General features: G+C 45.5%; 1 pseudogene; it reads left to right on the top strand.

The window, feature by feature from the left end:
- Positions 1 to 4,205: 4,205 nt before the first annotated feature.
- Positions 4,206 to 10,453, top strand: LOC134126956 (uncharacterized; annotated as a pseudogene).
- Positions 10,454 to 15,902: the final 5,449 nt, after the last annotated feature.

The raw sequence follows: 15,902 nt of genomic DNA, 5'->3' as shown, positions 1-15,902 counted from the left end.
TTTCCTTTAAGCAGTGTGCTTTATGTGTTTCTACCACACTAATACACAGTGAAATACACAGTAATGACTACGTTACAGCTGCTTCAGCATTGTATCCTCGCCACTGCTGCCCATTTCTCGCAATTCCGTTTCTGTTGCTGGTCCTAAAGCGACCATTCTCTCCATGTTTTTCAACCGTTAGCACTACTACCAAATTAAATTACAAATATGGAACTATTATTTCCACTATAACTACTACCACCACTTGCAGTACTGCTTCTGTCTTACATACAGGGTAATTTAATGATTTAATCACAGACACACGTATGCCATTTAAAAAGTGGAACTTCTCTAGCTTCTCACATGGGCAAACAGAAGTTGCACACTCACTCAAATAATAACAAAAATAAACAATCTTTAGCAACGAAAAGGCCTATGTGCGAAGACATCGTTGATTCCATTCTTGGCTAAACTAATGTCGAGCAGTTTCACTGCAAGTAAGGTAATACATTTCTCATTACAGTATTGTAGTACTATTGTCACTTTCACTTGTCACTTTCTGTTTAGCTGGTGCACTTTATTTTTATTTTATCTTTATCTCTCAACTTACTAACCCATAGCTTTAGCGTACTAACCCATAGCATACATTTGATAATATTTTTATTTGTATCTTATTGCTTCACTACGTTGTCTGTTGTCCATTATTGTACTCTCTTCCGTCATGCACCAACCTCCAAGTCAAATTCCATGAATGTCTAACATATAATGGCAATAAACGTTTCCTGATGTTGTTGTTTGGCTTATAAACTTTCAGTCATTTCAAAACGGGGTAATAGGAAGTAGTCAGGGTAGCTCTTGCCAGCAGGGGGAGGCAGCATTCTGTGCGGGAAATATATATATATTTTTAATCAAATTGTCGGCATCGACACTTAACTATGTCCAGTTAAGCTCCATCAGTGGGTCAGACCAAAATTACTCAATTTCAAAAGGATTCTTCTATTAAATTTCCAATTCAAGCTAGTTAGTTAGAGTTAAATTGACTTCCTCACAAAAATAGCTAGATTTAAGGAAGTGATCCACCCTTAATTAAACAATTTGTTCAAATATGACAGAGGACTCCAGTGATTTTACTTTTGTTCCTCCCAGATTGATCCTAGATCTTGTGAATCGTGCAATATTCTTACTGTAAACAACACTCAAGTCCATTGATCCCTAAAGATGAAATTGTAACAGGGGAGGTACGAACAGACAGCAGTAGTATATGAGGTGCCTTTTAGGACTTGACGACTGAGACACTCTCACCCGCACTACTGAGACACTCTTACATATGCTGATGAAACACTCTTAATTTCGCTATTGAAATACTCTCACACACATTACTGAGACACTCTTGCGAATCTCACTAGTTACTTACATCACATGGAAATCTAAACCAAGAACTAAGTAGGTTGAATTATTTTTTTGTATTGTTTAGGATAACTGAAATTGCACTTATTCACATAGTCCTAATGCTGCCTAGCTAGCATAGTAACGGTAATGTTGCTTGTTAGCTAGCATATTGGTATTAGCCTAAGTAGCTCACGTTAGCTCGTCTTGACTTGTTTTTTTTTTTGACAGTCCAACAGAAAACGCTGTACCATCTACAGGTGAAACTCGAAAATTAGAATATCGTGCAAAAGTTCATTACTTTCAGTAATCTTTTTTATATTATATAGACTCATTACATGCAAAGTGAGCTATTTTAAGCCTTTATTTTATATAATTTTGATGATTATGGCTATAGTACGTATATACATACATTCACTAATATATTAGTTTCACCTTTTAAGTTGAATTACTTGAAAGTAATGAGCTTTTGCACGATATTCTAATTTTTCGAGTTTCACCTGTAGGGTTGTCACGATACCAAAATGATGACTTCGATATTATACCTGCCAAAATATTACAATACCTGATACTTTGGATATGATACCACAAATGAGATGCTGGAATATTTATCTATGATAGTAATAAATAAAACATTTGTAAGTGTAACGCACCACAAGAGACAGGAGTGAAACCCAAGCGCAGAGCGCAGCTTTATTGGGGAAGTACAGACAAGGGTTAGGCGTAGTCGAGTCCAGTAGGCGGGCAGAGGGTCGAAAGCCAGGAGAGCGGGGATAAACAGAGGCACCGTCAGGGGGTGAGGCGTGGTCGTATCCGGAGTACAGGCGGGTGGTCGAAAGCCGGGATTGCGTGGAGCTAGGCAGAAGTACCGTTGAGGATCAGGCAGGAAGGAACGAGGTCTGGGACAAACGAGAGGTCAATAACAGGCAAGAACAGGAGATCGGGAAAACGCTCAGAATGTGATGGAACATGCACAAGACTTCGCAAGGAGCTTTGGGGAGTCACAGGCTTAAGTACAGGGCTGGCCCTGATTAGTGACGAGCCCCAGGTGAGTCGGTGGGCTGATCCCAGATGGCACAAACCATTATGGCTCAAAACAGAGGGGTGACTGAGGTCCCGATCTTCGCACCTCAATATTCCGGGGACGGGGAGCGCCTGCCTGTGACAGTAAGGTTCCCTTTTTACCAGCTTGTTGCTGCCCAGCTTTTTGAACACTTAACAAATGGCATTCATATTAGTATTAACCCACAGCACAGAAAACAACATGGTAAAATCATAGCATTGATTATGCACGGCTATGAAGGCCTATTGTCCGTATCTGATTATGACTACATAGTTATTTCCATAAGTATGAATTACATCATTTTACAGATGTGTGTTTGAGGTGAAAAAAACTAAAGCTGTGTGGGTTGGGTAATTTAAAGATGGATACATAATTAAAGTGCAATTTCTCCCCTTTATTGAAAAACAACAATGAAAATTGTATCGATTTTTCACAATTTTGTGTGTATTCTGACCTTATGATCATATAGGCCAACTTGTGTTGCACTTGCTTGATGTTGGACTGTTAGGAAAGATGGTGTCCAAGGAGCACAAATGCCTCTACAGCTATTATATCCAGGGTTCGAAATGAGGGGGGTCTGGGGGGTCCCGTACCCCCTGTAAGTCATTAGGGACCCCCTATAAGAATTTATTTTTAGATTTTGGGGGGTCCCCGACAAATATTTTTAACATTAAAAATGATTGTGAAAAGGTCTTTAGTGACGTTTTATATTCATAAGAAATTATTTATTTATTTCCTAGCGCGATAGGGCAGCAATCAGGGCAGCTAATAGCATCACAGATTGTTGTTGTGGTCTATGGCGCAGACACGTATGTTATTGTTGAACGCGGCAAAAACGAAGCCTCACAAAGAGTGAAATCCCTAATGAAAATCTTGTAAGTGCTTCGATTATGTTTATATCTCCATAATATTAATTATAGTAAAATATTTGGAGTTGGTGTTCCTATATCAAAAGTTGCATTAACTAACTTAGATACCCAGTGTACATTCACAAACATATTGCTGAAAATCTACAAAACGCATCATATAAATCCATTGCAGCGTTCACGATTGTATAAGTGAGCACTACATCACAACCACGTATGAAAACATGTATTTAAGAAAATATATTTAAAAAAAGATCGGAACGATCAGGATTCAAACCCTCGTGGGTCAAAACATCTTAAAGGCAATGAGTCTGCTGCTCTACGCAGTGAGCTATGGAGAGTCACAGGCTTTCCTGTGCGGATTTAGTTGATGATTTTAAACCATGAAAACATCCCAAGACCATTATCCCACCTTCAAAATATGTTGATATAATTTTGCCTGCAGTATATAGTGTAGCAAGGTAGTCTTCAGTATTTTTTATAGTTACATTTTAGGGGACCCCCCAAGAGTCCTAAGTCATTTCGAACCCTGATTGTATCGCAGTAAATATACAAATGCATCCTACAGCTACAAATGCACCTGTACAGCTGTGAACTACTGATGGCTTGTGGCAACAAGTTGATCGCACCAGGGTTGAGGGATGGCAAGCAATTCAATGCCAGTATAATTCAAAAAGTACTTAAGTGTAAGGCTCTATATGTGAGACCCTCCAGACCTCTAAAGGTGTTATCTGTAACTTCTGAGGAATCAGGAAACGTTTATTGCCATTATATGTTAGACATGGAATTTGACTTGGTAGTTGGTGCATGACGGAAGACAGTACAATAATAACAACGTAGTGCAGCAATAAAATAAAAATAAAAGTATAATAAAATATATGCTATGGGTTAGTACGCTAAAGATCCGGGTTAGTTAGAAATAAAAAAAATAAAATAAAAAAAATACAGAAAGTGCACCAGCTAAACAGAAAGTGAAAGTGACAAAGTGAATGTACATGTACCTCTACCATCCGCCAGGCTCTTTGGGTCATTTTCTGGAAGAACTGGACATCGTCCTGTCAAACCTCCCTGAAAATGGCCCTCAACTCATCCTCCTAGGAGACTTCAACATTGCAACAGAGAAGTCATCTGACCCCATACTCCTACTTTCTTCCTTTGCACTGTCACTCAATCCCTCCCCTCCTACTCATAAAGCTGGCAATCACCTTGACTACATCTTCACTAGGAACTGCGCTACAACTAACCTCACTGTAACTCCACTCCATGTCTCTAATCACTACTTTGTCTCATACTCTCTTTCGCTCTTCCCAAATAACGACCCCACCCCTTCAATCGACTCTATACCTGTCCGCCGCAACATTCGCTCACTCTCTCCCCCCTCCCTGGCCTCTTCCGTTCCATCGGCTCTCCCCTCAACCGCACTCTTGCATCTGAACGTTGCCGCAGAAACTCTCCTAACAACTGTCCTCCTCTCTCGACTCGCTATGTCCGCTTAAGACTCGACGGGCTAGCAGATCCCCTCCGGCTCCGTGGTTGTCTTAACCGGTGCGTGCTATGAGAGCCACTCTGCGAGCATCCGAAAGAAAATGGCGTAAATACAAACAACCTGAAGACCTGCATGCGTTTCAGTCGCTTCTCTCCTCTTTTTCTGCCTCCATCTCTGCTGCAAAAAGCGCTTTCCCAATCCAGAATTGGGTCCTCATTTTTCAACCCCCAAAAACTATTTTCTATCTTCACTAACCTCCTCAAACCCCCCAGTCCTCCTCCCCCCTCCACCCTTCTTCCAGGAGACTTTGTCACCTACTTAACAAAAAAATAGCTGACTTATGCTCCTCCTTCTCCAACCCACCTCCTTCCAGTTATATCGCACAGACCTCGCCCCAATCGCCCTCACTTCCCTGTTTCATACCCCTGTCTCCTAACAAAGTTCTTACCTTGGTAACCTCTGCCCGTCCCACCACCTGCCCCCTCGACCCCATTCCATTCTACAGTCGATCTCCCCCGATCTTCTTCCTTTCCTCACCTGTCTCCTTAACAATGATCTGTTATCTGGCTGTTTCCCCAACTCTCTGAAGGAGGCAAGAGTTAACCCACTCCTCAAACCCACCTCAACCCTTCTGAAGAAAACAACTACAGACCGGTATCTCTTCTGACCGGTTCTCTTTGTAATAGTGTACAGTGCCCCAGGTCCTTATTCTGAATTTTTATGTGAATTTTCACAGTTCTTAACGAGTTTGGTCCTTAAAACGAACAAGGTAATTATAGTGGGTGACTTTAACATTCATGTGGATGTCGATAACGACAGCCTTGGTACTTCATTTCTCTCTTTGCTGGAATCAATTGGTTTCTGTCAGACTGTAAACAAACCAACTCATTGTTTTAACCACACGCTCGACTTGGTTCTTGTGTATGGTATTGTGATAGAACACTTAACAATCTTTCCACAGAACCCTCTCCTGTACGACCATTGTCTGATAACCTTTGAATTTCTACTGCCAGAATCTCCTCCTCCTGCCAAGGGTTTCTACAGTCAATGTTTATTGGATACCGCTGTAGCCTCATTTAAAGAAGCCATTCCCTCTGCTTGTTGTTCAGTGTCCTGTCTCAAGATATCAGAAGACTCCTGTGAAAACTTCAATCCGTCACAAATCGACCATCTTGTCGATACTGCCAGGCTCTTTGAGAATGGCACTGGACGGTATTGCTCCCATCAAAAGAAGAATGGCAACAAGAAGGAAGTTCGCCCCTTGGTATAACTCTCAAACCCGGAACTTAAAGCAAACTGTGCGGATACTTGAGCGGTTATGGCGTTCCACCAAATCAGAAGGATCTAGGCTAACTTGGCAAGACAGCGTTAAAACATATAAGAAGGCTCTCCGTAACGTGTATTCCGTGTGGACCTCAGTAGTAACGACTTTATGAACTTCTTCAATAATAAGATTCTGACTATCAAAGAGAAAATTGATGGTCTACTACCCCCAACCGGAGCCAACCCGTCCTCGGATGTAGGATCCTTGGATGCAGCCCTGGGCCCTGATACCTACTTGGATGGTTTCTCTTCCATCAACCTTGATCAACTGACTTCTACAATTTTGAAATCCAACTCTTCCACTTGTCTCCTGGATCCGATTCCAACTAAGCTGCTTAAGGAAGTTTTTCCGTTAATTAGCACATCCCTACTGGTTATTATGAATCTGTCTTTGTTGACAGGACATGTACCACAGTCCTTCAAGGTAGCTGTAATTAAACCTCTTCTGAAGAAACCTACTCTAGCTCCAGAGGTGTTGGCTAACTACAGACCCATCTCTAATCTTCCCTTCCTCGCTAAGATCCTGGAGAAATCTGTCACGAATCAATTATCTGACTTTCTACAAAACAATGCTTTGTTTGAGGATTTCCAGTCAGGATTTCGAGTGCATCATAGCACAGAAACAGCACTGGTGAAAATTACAAATGATCTTTTACTTGCATCGGACCAAGGACTTGTATCTTTTCTTGTATTGCTGGACCTCAGTGCTGCATTTGACACCATCGATCACCGTATCCTGCTGCAGAGACTGAAACACTTGATTGGCATCAAAGGAACTGCACTCAGCTGGTTTAAATCTTATTTATCGGATCGATCCCAGTTTGTGTTTGTGAACGGTGAATCATCGAGGACCACCAATGCTGGTCACGGAGTCCCACAAGGTTCTGTGCTTGGACCGATTCTATTTACCCTGTACATGCTTCCTTTGGGCGACGTTATCAGAAAACACCGCATAAACTTTCATTGTTATGCAGACGATACTCAACTGTATCTATCGATCAAGCCAGAAGACACCAACCAACTTGTTAGACTTCAGGATTGTCTTGGAGACATCAAAACTTGGATGACCTGCAACTTCCTGATGTTAAACTCGGAAAAAACGGAAGTTATCATGATAGCCCCAGAGCGCCTTCGAAGTCAGCTGTCACGTGATACAGTCTCTATGGATGGAATTGCTCTGGTATCCAACAGCACCGTCAGAAATCTTGGAGTTCTCTTCGACCAGAATATGTCCTTCAACTCTCATATAAAGAAGACTTCAAGGACTGCCTTTTTTCATCTACGGAATATATCGAAAATCAGGAACTTCCTGTCTCAAAGTGATGCAGAAAAACTAGTTCATGCATTTGTTACATCTAGACTGGATTACTGTAATTCTTTGTTATCAGGCTGCTCTTATAAATCGCTTAAACCTCTCCAACTGATTCAGAATGCTGCAGCACGTGTATTAACAAGAACTAAGAAATGGGATCATATAACTCCTGTATTAACTTCTCTGCACTGGCTTCCTGTTAAATCAAGAATAGAATTTAAGGTACTTCTCCTCACCTACAAGGCACTTGCTGGTGAGGCACCGTCCTATCTTAAAGAGCTTGTAACACCGTATTGCCCTACAAGGCATCAACGCTCCGTAGATGCTGGGCTACTTGTGGTTCCTAGAGTTTTAAAAAGTAGGATGCGGGCCAGAGCCTTCAGTTATCAAGCTCCTCTTTTGTGGAACCAGCTTCCACTTTCAGTCCGGGGGGCAGACTCGGTCAGTTCATTTAAGATAAAGCTTAAAACGTTCCTCTTTGATATTGCTTATAGTTAGGGCTGGCTCAGGTTAGCCTGGACCAGCCCTTAGTTAAGCTGCTTTAGGCTTAGACTGCCGGGGGACTTCTTAGGACACACCAAGCCCCTCTTTCACTCTCCTCCCAGAATCATCCATGTTTTATTAATGTACATCACTAATTAAGCTTCTTTCCGGGAGTTTTTTGTGCTTTCTCGCCTAGCAGGTCTCCGTGGATCATAGTTTCGTGCGGACCCCGGTTCTGACTCCTGGCATGGCTCCGCTGATATGGAATGCCGTTTTAGTCAAAATTAAATAAATGAACAAATACACGGTAATGCATAATGACACTGCATTTCATAATAAATAAATGAATAAAAACACGGTAATGCATAATGACACTGCATTTCATAATAAATAAATGAATAAAAACACGGTAATGCATAATGGCACGGTAATGCATAATGACACAGTATTTCATTTCACGTTCTTATATGCAAATCAGGGGGCGTGGCTATCTATCACATTCAGAACAGACAATCGAGACGTGTGCAAAAAGGGCTGGCTAAGGTTTCTCAACTGGTGGGCCGTTTGTCTGGAGCTGCCGAAGTCGGAACCGCAAGCCCTAGTACTTCCAGAAAACCCTCAATATGTGTCAAAATAGTATCTGCAGATAACCCATGTTGATCGATTTGATCCGCTAATGCTAGCATGCTATCTCGGAGCCCACCGACGTCTTCTATTATGTCAACACTCTCACGTCCCTTAGCCCAGTAGTTCTCAACTTGTCTGGCTTCGGGACCCACCTTTACCCCTTAATGACAAGCGGCGACCCAATTCGATCGGGGGGGTGCTTCCGCGTTCGCTAGCGGTGTCGACGGCACACGGCTCTGTCGTCTGTTCTGAATGTGATAGATAGCCACGCCCCCTGATTTGCATATAAGAACGTGAAATGAAATACTGTGTCATTATGCATTACCGTGCCATTATGCATTACCGTGTTTTTATTCATTTATTTATTATGAAATGCAGTGTCATTATGCATTACCGTGTATTTATTCATTTATTTATTAGGAAATACAGTGTCATTATGCATTACCGTGTATTTGTTCATTTATTTAATTTTGACTAAAACGGAATTCCATACGCTGACACCTGCTGCTGCCCTCATCATTACTTTAAATATGATTCATATTACTGTCATCAAAAACCAACATCTTTCTGCCCTCCCTCCCCACAGAAGCCTGTGTGGATGGTGGTTCTATCTGATGGTGTTTGTCCCTGTGGTGGTCCTGCCGTACACCTGTTCTGCTACTTGCAATTACTTGTACCATTTCTGTTAGAGAAATTGAATGTATTGTACATCTTTTACATTGTTGATTCTGTACACATGACATCCATTGCAGTCTGTCCATCCCGGGAGAGGGATCCCTCCTCTGACGTTCTCCCTAAGGTTTCTTCCCTTTTTTCCCCATTGAAGGGTTTTTTCATATTTTGGGGAGTTTTTCCTGTGCCGATGTGAGGATTTTGGGACAGAGGATGTTGCATGTGTACAGACTGTAAAGCCCTCTGAGGCAAATTTGTAATTTGCGATTTTGGGCTATACAAAATAAAATGAATTGAATTGAATTGAATTTGCTCGCATGGTTTTTCCTATCACAGCTATGACACCCAACTACTAACTAATAACAACTAATTCTCTCCTTCCCCGACTTGGACACTCAGGTGGCCGCACGGAGCTCTGCATGTCTGACTGACATCTCCCAGTGGATGTTTGCTCATCACCTGAAGATCAACCCCACCAAGACCGAACTACTTTTCTTCCCCGGAAAAAATTCTCCCACTCAGGACCTGACTGTTAACTTCGGCGACTCCGTGTTAACGCCCACTCTGACTTCTAGGAACCTCGGCGTGACACTCGACTCCCAACTCTCCCTGACTTCCAACATCGCAACGTCAACACAATCTTGTAGATATACGCTCTACAAATATCAGGAGAATACGACCCCTTCTCACTCAGAAGGCGGCGCAGGTACTGATTCAGGCTCTTGTCATCTCCCGCCTTGACTACTGTAACTCTCTTGGGAGGTCTCCCTGCTACCGCTATTTGACCACTGCAGCTTATCCAGAATGCAGCAGCTCGACTGGTCTTCAACCTTCCGAAATACTCCCACACCACACCACTTCTCCATTCTCTTCACTGGTTACCAGTGGCTGCCCGCATCCAGTTCAAAACATTGGTACTCACGTACCGTGCTGTGAATGGATCGGGTCCAGTCTACATCAAGGACATGGTGAAACCCTATATCCCAACCCGCACACTCCGTTCTGCATCTGCCAAGCTGCTTGTTCCTCCCTCACTGAGAGAAAGGCCCTCGGCGAGATCGCGAATCTTTGCTGTCCTGGCTCCCAGATGGTGGAATGAGCTATCTGACGACATCAGGACCGCAGAGAGCCTCTACATCTTCCGTCGAAAACTCAAGACACGTTTTAGCTGGGTCAATTCTAGAATACAAACGAAGTGCACCGCAATAATAGAAGAGTCCCGCCCGAGCCCATGGTCCCAGGGAGTTTCCATCTAAAGTACGGTTGCACCACAAGGTTGGGATGCTGCCCACCTGCTTGACATGTTCCCCGTAGTTGTAACATAGATATCTGCTTCCCTCCCTCTTTACAGGAGAGAAATACCCGGTTTTAGACGAATTCTCAATCGGGGTTGCCATTCTAGTGAGATTCATCATACAACCGGGGTACAAACAAAATCGGGGTAGAGAGGGGCTGGCTCAGTGAACATTGACGGTTGGGCCGAAAGCGCAGGCCACACACCCCTGCATATGTTGTTTGTTAGCATTTCCAATTAGCCACTGCATCCAAATATTGTTGGGACCGAACCCTGTGGACATTCTAAGTACATCTTGGGTGGTGAGTTCGGTGTAACCAAATCCGATTGGTTGGCCCCACTTACGGTTATATTGACAATAGATAGGGTGAGGGGATTACTAGTGGTAGAGTAGTCTCGTTGTATTCCACATGGCTCCAATGACCTGGGAAGAGGGTTCCTTGGGGGTCCATAACCCAGTATATTTAGTCACATGGGTCCATCCGTAGCAATAACCGCCTATAGCGTCACTCTTATCTATCCCTTCTTGTTCACAAAATTGCGCAACGCTATAGTCCGCACATAAGTAGACATCATATCCACGCCAGCCCGCCGGATTACCGCCACAGTCTATCACTGAACAAAGATCTAATGTGAAGGCGGTAGTTGTCCCTTGGGTGTAGTTCAGCATTAATCGCGCCCCGCATACTGGTTTAGGATACCCTTGGTAGCCGGTTCCACCGCCGCGTACACTGCGGGGTTTCCTACTTAGGGGCTGCATGGTTATATTGTGGGAGAGTTCCCCCCCTTTATTTGGATGATAATGACATTAAAGGCCCCATATCATAAGGGCCACTATGGTGACAACGAATATTCCCAACCCGCATAAAACCTTTTTCCCGCATGGTAGATAATCGCGTTTGTGGCGGGCCCTTGCCTCAGGGTAAGAGTGAGGGTCCCCGAACATTCGTCTGAGCGCAATTGGTTCGCCCATCGCCTAATTGGTGTTCTGTGCCAAATCGGCACGCACTTCCTGGAGTGTTCTAGTTGGGCTAGGGGCTGGGGCACAGTGTGACAGGTGGTGCTAGGGCACTCCTGATTTGCCTCTGACCTGGACCGAGTGTGATGTAACCTCCTTCACTTCGTACGGTCCAGTCCACCTAGGGTCTGACCACTTTCTCTTGTGGACCTTGACCCTGATCCAGTCACCTACCCGATGTGTGGTTCCTCTGGCTCCGTCTCAAACGCCTTCACCACCTGTGTAGACAGGGCTGAGACCAGAGATGTTAGCTCGCGCATATAGTCTGACTTCTCTATCAGACTGACGTCCAGGGGGGCACGTGACCTCCCCCCTGGGTGGTCCAGGCATCGGCCGGCCTGTCATTAACTCATGTGGTGTAAGATGGGTAGGGTTTGGTATCGAGAATCGAGAATCGATTGGAATCGGGACTAGCTTTGCGATTTACCCGGTATCGTTCAAAAGTTTAAAATTCGATTCCTAGTTTCGATTCTCAGTCCGCTGGCGCCGACCGGAAATAGAAACCGCTGAACACCAACGAAGTGTTGGCATAACAACGCAATCGAACATGGATAGCGTCCCGGTTGTTGTGAATTTGTGACGCATCACACCAGTGTGCGCGCTCGGGTGCCGGGTGGCCCGAGCGGAACTCTCCTATCTGTTAAAATGAGCAGTGAGGCTGGCGCTGCAAAGAAAAAAAAGATTGTGCTAGCACTCCCCGCGTCGATCGCTAGCACCCCCCTCTCCCCCCCCCGTCAGCGAAAGTGTCCCTGATTTGGGGTTGGGAGAGTTGGCAGCCCCCTATGTGTGCCCCGTCTGTGACACGCTGCGCCGACTGTCCTCCGCTGCCTTTTCCTCTGGCTCCAAGGGTTTAGCCCATTAGTGGGAGCAAGGTAACGTTTAAGTACCTGCAGAATCATACACTCATGTGTAAATGTGTTTTTGTGAAGTTTCAAAAATAAAGTTCTCTTGAGGAAAGTGTACCCCTGTTAAAATATATTAATAATTTTTAATGTTTATACAACATTCAAGTTCATAGTTTTATATTTATATTGTAGTTGAAAACAGCCCTGTTAGAAATTCATAGTAAAGTTAATAAAAAGTTCATAGAATTAACATTGATGGAGAAGGTCGGACTATTTCCTTCAGAAAGACCCTTGGTTAGCTAGCTCATTTAAAATATCTTATACCTAAACTTTTTTGACCCTGCCTCTTAAAAGAATCGGAATCGAAAATCGCTGGGAACCGGAATCGAAACCAGGAATCGGAATCGTTGAAATTCAAATGATACCCAACCCTAAAGATGGGTGCCCCCTCCCTTGGTCGTTCTCATTGCCATGAGTGCCAGTGGGAGGGCTTTAACCCAAGTTAGCTTTGTTTCCGCGCATGCTTTTGCGATTTTGGCTTTTAGAGTCTGATTCGCACGCTCGACCAGACGCTGAGACTGAAGGTGGTAGACCGACCCATAACTGTGAGTAATACGGAGGCTAGACTCTACATCTCTTAGCATGGAATTGTTGAAGTGGGTCCCGTTATCTGATCTAATACGTCTTGGTACTCCGTATCTAGGGATAAGCTCGGTGTTTAGCCATTTAATCACTGTTTTCCCGTCTTCGTGCCTGGTTGGAATCGCCTCCACCCATCTGGAGAACCTGTCTACCATTACCAACAAATACCTCTTTCCCTGTACCCTGTTCTCTGCTCCCATGTCCGTGTAATCTATGCTTATATCTTGAAAGCAGGCGGTGGGGACAGGGTATGATCCCATTGGCGTTTTGAAGGGCTTCTTGGGGTTGTGTTGACCGCATACTGTGCATTCTTCGCAAAATAGCTTCACTATGCTTTCCATATGGGGATGCCACCATAGGGCGTTCATTCTGAGGGCTGTCTGTTTCTGTCCCTCGTGGGTCTGTCCGTGGGCCTCTGGTAGCAGCATCTGACACAGTTTGGCCGCATGGAGATGCGCGTTTTGTTCAGAAACATCCAGATGGAACGGGGAGGTATAGTCTGGGGCCATTAAAACAGCCGCCTGTGATAGAACTTGTTTGATGTCTGTAAATGCCCAGTTGGGCTCCTGGGTCCAATTCAGGGTGCCTGTGATTTTCCTGGCCCCCACTTCGGCGATGAGGGACCGCAGTGGAGCGGTTCGGTACGAGTAGTCTGGAATGTGTGACCTGCTATATCCCGTAAGGCCCAGAAAGGAAAGCATACCAGCCACAGTCTGCGGTCGTGGGTGGTGCAGGATGGATTCCCGGTGAGCTGCTGATACACCTAGCCCAAATATCCTCCTCTTCCGCTTTCAAGAGGTCAGGTTCGGGGGTGGATCTCCATGTGAGAGAGGTGGCCCTTCTTACCATGGGTCCCAGGCCCCTGGCTTCTTGGCCGAACCCCACTGCCAAGGTTACATGTGGCACTGCTTCCGGTCCTAGCTGGTACCAGTCTTGGAGCCAGTCATCGAGGATCACTTTAGCTGCGACTCCTTCTTTTCCACAGTATATATGTTGGCACTTGACTGGAGGCCGTAGGTGGGCCATGTTGGTATCCCAATCTTCAGTGTAGGGATGGTCTGGATCGTCGGCCACGTTCATGGTGCAGTGTACATAGTCCAATGGGGTCTTGTAAGGGTGCAAAGAAAATATTCGGACTTTGAGCTTATTGAATGCGTACTGGATAGCGGGCGTCTCGGGTCGTACTTCCAGGAGACGCAGCCAATACACTTCTTCGTCCTTCATGAGGACCTCGGGTTCGGGTCTTAGGGCCATGACTCTTACGGGGTTGTTGAGAGAGGAGAGGGGAGCTGAGTCAGAAACATGGATGCCATTATTGTCCATGTATATAGTGAGTTGGAGTTTACACATCAGGTCTCTTCCGAGCAAGTTAACGGGCAGGACGGGGATAAAAGGAAAGAGTGTTCCAATGTTTGGTTATTGTATCGCACAGGGAGAGGAATTGAATAATCTTGTTGTACTGGCTGCCCCGTAACTCCCACCACCGGTTGGGTTTTGCCCGAGACGGGTTGGGGCGTTGTGAGGCAGGAGAAGGTGGCCCCTGAGTCTGCCAGCATCACGTGTGGTACGTTGTTGATGATGACCAATGTGAGTAGGGGTTCAGTTGTTAGTCCGAAGTGGGCCATGTCCTGCCTCGCAGGTAGTGGGGTGTGTCAATATTGCTCTCCACACCAATCCCCGCCATACGCTTGGTGCTGTTGCTGGGGAGGGTCTCGTTGCGGGCCCGGATGGCCGGCCATATTTGCCTCTCGGTGGGTACTGTCCTTGTCCTCCCCCTCCTCCTCTTCCGTTCCCGAGCGGGCCGGAGCGGCAGTCTCAGGCATAGTGACCGGGTTTCCCGCAGGTGTAACAATAGAAGGAGGCCCTTGACTGCATCCCTCCACCTCTTGGTGGTCCTCCTCTTTGTCCATATCCTCCTCGCTGGGGGGGATATTACTGTGGTCCGTGCACCTGATAGGTTTGGGGAGTCTGCTGCTGGTATAGTTGTCGTGCGGCTTCGGTTAGAGCAGCCTGATGTCTCCCACGCCTAGATCATTACTGGCGGTTAGAATCAGGAACATGTCCATCCATGGTTGGGCTTCGGAGTGGAGGGAAGGGAGCTTGGACACCAGTGCTTCCAGGTCCCCAAAGGTGTACGGGGTGAACTGCATCATGCCCCCGTTTCCGGGAACTGGGCGCAGCGGCCCTTGGGTGGTGAGCGTGGCTGGGTCTTCACCTTCCTCCTCCTCTTCTGTGTCTCGAGGGGTGTTTTTGATTTCTGAGATCTTTTCGCCTTGATTACGACGTTTGGGCTTGCCGGACCCTGATGCTCCCATTTTTAGTCCACTTCGAGTGGTCATTGGTTGCTGTGTCGGGGCCAATTTCATCTGTCCTCTCAAGTTCAGCTCCATTGTTCATGTCTCATTCTCTTCTTCTTCGCTGGAGTCAGACTCTTGGTCCTCTTTCTTTTGTTCTTTTCTTTCCGTCAGCAGCTGCCGACCGGCTTGCACCTTGGCGTCAAGGTACTCTGCATATTTTTCGCTGCTTGCTGCTTTGTGGCCGGTGTTAAGCGCCGGACAGTGAAAGTGGTGGGGGTTGGACGCGTAGAAACTCCTGTCATAGTCACACGCTGTGCTGTGGCCGGGCTCCTTTCTTGATTCCTTCCCTCTGTTCCTTTTTCTCATCTCCTCTTTGTCCTCGTCTTTGTCCACGGGGCAAGTCTGTGTCTTAGCCTCTAGGTGGGCTACGCGTTCAACCAGCTCTCTCATCTCCATTGTGGTTTCCACTAGAGATGAGCCGGATACTCGGCTGAAACGAGTATCCGGTACGGATAAAGCACTTTTGCCGAGTACGAGTATTATACGAGTAATACGAGTCAATATCTGTGCTCAGATTGAATACAAGTCCTCATTGGGTAGCTGTCTGTG

The sequence above is a fragment of the Pungitius pungitius genome, chromosome 3 (assembly GCF_949316345.1).
Source record: "Pungitius pungitius chromosome 3, fPunPun2.1, whole genome shotgun sequence".
Lineage (NCBI taxonomy): Eukaryota > Metazoa > Chordata > Actinopteri > Perciformes > Gasterosteidae > Pungitius > Pungitius pungitius.
This window is presented reverse-complemented; position numbering and strand designations above follow the sequence as displayed.